The sequence below is a fragment of the Electrona antarctica genome, assembly GCF_951216825.1.
Source record: "Electrona antarctica genome assembly, chromosome: 2".
In the NCBI taxonomy this organism is placed as follows: domain Eukaryota; kingdom Metazoa; phylum Chordata; class Actinopteri; order Myctophiformes; family Myctophidae; genus Electrona; species Electrona antarctica.
Genome location: NC_136807.1, coordinates 10,337,558 through 10,343,217, shown reverse-complemented (window position 1 = coordinate 10,343,217; position 5,660 = coordinate 10,337,558). Strand labels below are relative to the sequence as shown.

The 5,660-nt window shown below is 41.4% G+C and overlaps 1 protein-coding gene across 1 annotated transcript in view; it reads left to right on the top strand.

The window, feature by feature from the left end:
* Positions 1 to 5,552: 5,552 nt before the first annotated feature.
* The window catches only part of cfap74 (cilia and flagella associated protein 74), a 77,226-nt gene continuing 77,118 nt past the window's right edge, over positions 5,553 to 5,660 (top strand). Inside the window, exon 1 of the mRNA XM_079524302.1 lies at positions 5,553 to 5,644. The gene's annotated coding sequence lies outside the window, so the exon portion shown is untranslated. The remainder of the gene's footprint in view (positions 5,645 to 5,660) is intronic.

Below are 5,660 nucleotides of genomic sequence, written 5' to 3'. Positions count from 1 at the left end.
ATTCCACCCGCTCACCAAAAAAAAAAGTTTCCCGAAATCAGAAAGCTATTAAGCTAAAAAACCAAATGTGTTTTTCTTCTTCACAGCATCGTGTTCTTCATGTGATTCTGCGCTGCGACGGAGAAAGTAAACTGGTGCCGTGTACGTGGTGGTGGTGGTGGTGGTGATGATAATGATGATGGTGACGACCCATGTTCCGCGAGCTCTTTCAGGCGTACGCAAACTCCTCTCACACACCGACAAGTTTGCCGAGCCAGGCTCGTTTCGTTCACTCTCGCCTTCGCTGTGGCATCGTGCTGCGTGCGTGTGTGTGTGTGTGTGTGTGCGTGTGTGTGTTTGAGAGAGAGAGAGAGAGAGAGAGAGAGAGAGAGAGAGGGAGGGAGGGAGCTGGAGAGAGAGAGAGACAGACTATAATCGCTGTGTTGCACTCGGTCTGCAGCAGTGTCAGATTAAATCGTCCAACACATTGTGAACGCGTGTCTACACTTGAACCAAGCTACCACGAGTCACGACTATAGGCTACAGGAATGCAAAAGCTTATAGGCCTACTTATTTTCTTCACATTTCAATCCTTGCCATTAACTCAAGTCTCTCAAATTGACAATATCTTTTAAAGTAAAAGTAGAGATGACTACATTAAACGTGCATGCAAAAAAGTGCTGCAAAATCAAAGAAATCAAAGAAATTAAATCAAACAAAACATAAAGGTATCCAATTAGTCTACAGTAGATGTAGCTATATGGGTTCCATCTACCAGACACACTCACCACAAATGGTGTGGGAAAAAAATAATATAAGGACCATGGACAGCGGCCATGGACAGCGGCTGAGAGCAGCCCTGCCTGCACTTCCAGAACCGTGGAGAGCAACACAACACATGCCACTAGCTTCATAGATTAGATAGACCTGCAGGAATGAATGTATGTATGTATGTATGTATTTGGTTAAAATGGGTAAGGTTTTAAAAAAGGCAAAAGCATGCTCTGTTGCACTGGCCTAAAAGTGGGTCCTCTAAAACTGCTTCAACTTCTGAGAATGTGTTTGGTTCATTAGCCACCAGATGGCATACCTTATAAGTATGTATGTATGTATGTCTGTATGTCTGTATGTATGTATGTATGTATTTAAAAGGGGGGCTTTTTTGTAAAATCCCAGCCTACAATACCTTCATATATTTAAAATCCAAAGTAAGGTTACCAGTGAAGGGCAACCTGCCTATTCACTGGGGACTATGCAAGGCAGAGGCGTCCACCCCCCTGAGTCCAAGTTAGATGTATGTATGTATGTATGTATGTATGTATGTATGTATGTATGTATGTATGTATGTATGTATGTATGTATGTATGTATGTATGTATGTATGTATGTATGTATGTATGTATGTATGTATGTATGTATGTATGTATGTATGTATGTATGTATGTATGTGTATAAATAAATTGATAGATAGATAGATAGATAGATAGAGATAGATAGAGATAGATAGATAGATAGATAGATAGATAGATAGATAGATAGATAGATAGATAGATAGATAGATAGATAGATAGATAGATAGATAGATAGATAGATAGATAGATAGATAAATAAAACAAACGAAAGAAAACATATTCCCTCATTCGGTGTTCAGTTTGGTTGATCTGGTGACTGTGAAGGTCATTTCTTAAAGATCTTAATGTGAGGAAGGCACTTGCATGGAGGGCCCTAAACGGCATGGCCAGTGTATGGAACTCCAACCTCCCCCATCAAACCAAACTTAGCTTCTTCTACGCAACGGTATAGAGTCTGTTCTCCTATAATGGCTGTGAATGCTGGACCCTGAAGCCAACCCTGCAGAAGTCTCTAGATGGGTGCTATACACCAGAAGGCTGCATGCAGTACTTAACCCATTTTGACCTGAGATCAGATTCTAAAAATGTCTTCTACATCCTGACAGTTTTCTGAAAAAGCTGTGTTTCTATGTCAGTCGTTCTTCGATTTTTCAAAAATAGCAGACCTACAAGCTCGTAGCGCGCCACCGAGTGGCGCGCTACGAGCTTGTAGATCTGCTATTTTTCAATAGCTAAAGCATAACATAATGCTAACACCAAAAGGGGTTCCCGCCCAAAATGGGTTTTTAACATAAGCAAGAGTACACATGTTACCAACAAGAATCTGTACGATGGAATGCCAAGGGTGAGCCAGAAAAGAGCAGCCGTGCAGGAGACTGAGACTAGCAGGACACTGCCAAAGACACCAAGAGCTGCCAGCCAGCAAACTAGTGCTGTGATGGGAACCAACACACGGGCACCGGTCACGAGGACGTCCCACACAGTATTGTTTTTGGCAGCAAATTTTGATTTTAGTTTTAGTCATAGTTTGGTGGGCGTTGATGCCATATGACTGTTTTACACTTGCTGAAAATAGCTGATCTATACAAGCTCACAACGCGTCGCGCTGCGATGCGTTGTGAGCTTGTAGTTCGGCTATTCTCAGCATGCCACCAAGTGTAAAATGACTTATACTGGATCTCTTGTCCACTACTCCGCTTCCTAGCATTTTAGTCTAGTTTCTATTTGTCGACGAAATTGTCAATATATTTAGTCATAGTTTTAGTCATCATGGCTTAGTATTATGTAGTTTTTGTCAGTGAAAAAAGGTAGTCGACGAACATTTTTTGTCATAGTATTAGTCGACGAAAACAACACTGGTCCCACATTAACATGTGGATGTACTGAAGAACAACGCAGGAGCACAATACAAAGCACCAACGAACTGGCCAGATGTATGGTGAACCAGGATGACTGGAAGCAACGAAGGAGGGCTCGTCTGAGGACGACCTAGAGAGAGATATTTCGCACATTATTTCCATACTACTCTAAACCATTCCGTGACCCATTGTGCCCTGTGGGTGGAAGCATTGACAGCATTAACCACTCCCATCAACACAGAAATGTTTCACCATAAAGACGATCACTCAGAATATCTTTGATTCGATTCTTCTTTGGCCCAAAGGCCCAAACCACACCAATGATTTGCCATGCATGGTAAATGGTAAATGGTGCATTTATACAGCGCCTTTATCCAAGGCGCTTTACATAGATTGTGCATTACATTCACCCATTCACACACACATTCATACACCGATTGCAGCGGAAGCCATGCAAGGTACCAACCAGCACATCGGGAGCAATTTGGGGTTCAGTGTCTTGCCCAAGGACACTTCGACATGTAGACAGGAGGAGCCGGGATTCGAACCGCCGACCCATGGATCATTGGACGACCTGCTCTACCTCCTGAGCCACAGCCGCCGCATGCAAGCAACTCCTTGCAACGGTTGTGAGTATAGTTGCATGCAACCATTATCCCCAATGGCAGTTTCAATTGCATTGGTGTGGCATGTCCTTAAAACAGTTTTGTTGCAAGGAGTTGCATTGGTGTGATTTGGGCCTTATACGATCCAGGAAAATGCATACTGTACAGTGTACACCATTCCCCTTCACTGTACAGGTCAAACTTTCAGGCCTGTTCTCTAGCCACTTGTAGTGAATATGGTGTAGACCATGTATACTTTTTCCCCACATCTCTAGGCCCGTGTCGATATGGACTTTGCACCACTGAACTGAATATGGATGAATCTTTTAACGAGGGGTTTATCCCTCTCTCTGTGTGGTTTGTTGACTGGGCCAGTCTGTTCATTGACATCAATCACCAGAAGAAGAGTTGCTCTTCTATTTTATTTCAAAGCATCTGTGTCATTTTATATTTTTGCAATTTAAAAAAGATCTTCAAAGTGTGAGAATTATACTGATTTAGAAGGTACCGGTATTTAAATCTACACCTCTGGTGTCAATAATGGAATGATTATACACACACCATACAACATTTATATTATCTTGGGGTGAGATATGTGTGGTTTTATAATCTTGTAAAGTGTTAAGAGCCATCTTTCCTCAGTTCTGTATATAAATCCCCCCATTAAAAATAATTTCTCATTTATGTTGTGTGGGGACTTGGCAGTATATCGTCAGAGTGCTGCACCTGCCCTGGTTTCTCTGCCTCACCCTGGGGAAGGAAAAGGATTTGACTCAGAATTAAAAACCAACTGTCTCTGCCTCCCCCAAGGACCTTCTTCCATTAGAACTTGTCTTGAACTCCTCTGATATTAAGATACAACACAAACACTCTGCTGGATGGCAGATTCTCTCTCTCAGTGAACTGCCAGTGGATTTCTCTGAGGTGTGGAATGGCAACTTCATTATTGATAACTCAGAGAATGTCCAAGATAAGGAGAAAAGATGCTGCTGACAGCACAGCACCTGGAAAAATAGGAAACAGATGGCCATCTCTCTCTCTCTCTCTCTCTCTCTCTCTCTCTCTATCTCTCTCTTGCTCTCGTTCAGTTCAATGGCTCACCAAGTAGCCTACATGAATTAACTTTGTTTTAAATATCTCCTATAATTACACATGCACACCCGCACGCACGCACGCACGCACGCACGCACGCACGCACGCACGCACGCACGCACGCACGCACGCATGCACACACACACACACACACACACACACACACACACACACAGAGAGCAAGAGACACAGAGAGAGACAGACAGAGGTATACTATACACTCACCTTTAATTAGGTCATAGTCTTCGTGCTCCACATTATAACCTTAATAGATATACAGTCTAACACAATGCCTTCGTAAAGCATTCAGTAAAAGTTTAACTCTGCGACTGAATAAATGCATATGAACGGTTACATTAGGAGGATTTGACCATGTAATTAGGACAGAATGTCCTATTTTATTTAGTGAAATGGATACTGTCATATCTTGAGATTCCATATAACTGACTTTGCATAATTTCACACAGATTTTATCTCTTTTGCAGCAGCTTGAGGAAAAATGATGCTGAGCTTGGCTTGATTGATATCAGTGCGTGAAATACAGTGATAAATGAAGGTAATTCCATAGGTGACAACCGTGGTGGGAAAGGTCAAGGGGTCATTTGTTTTACTTACAGATATTCTAACAATCTTACTTTTCCCCCCAAAACAAATCATTCACAAATAGGCTTGAAATTCAAGTAGTATCTATGGTGACCTGGCAGGCCTATTTGGTGGTGTCACAATTGGATGCAGTCACTCAAAACAATACTGTTTCTGCTTGAAGCTAATGAATGCAATGGTTTATTTTTAATACTAATTTGTGTCAATTATGAGCCACGTGGGGAGAGAACATAAATTATAGCAATATACAATTGAATAAAATAGAATGCAGTCTTGAAGTCATACTGTTTCATTATTCAGTAGGCTATTAATTACATATTTGTTTTTTTATTCATGTATTTATTTTAAGATGATGATAATGTTCTTTTATCAGTTAAATATATAAATTAAAACTAATATAGCTCATTATTTCTTTACTCTTTTTTATAATGTCATAAAGACCGTTAATTGTTGCATGAAGCCATTCCTCCATTAAACCATACATTCTGGTTTTAACCTGAAGAGAGTCGCCCCGCCCCCTCTTTCCCTCGGTGTACCGTGTCCATGGCAACATAAAACAGTCTAGGCTACTCATGGGCATGGCGGACTGACTGCTGCTGCAGCGATAAAGTTTACATTCCGGTGTTTTGTCAAGAACGTCGAAACAAAAGAAAACGGTAAGTAGTTTTGTTG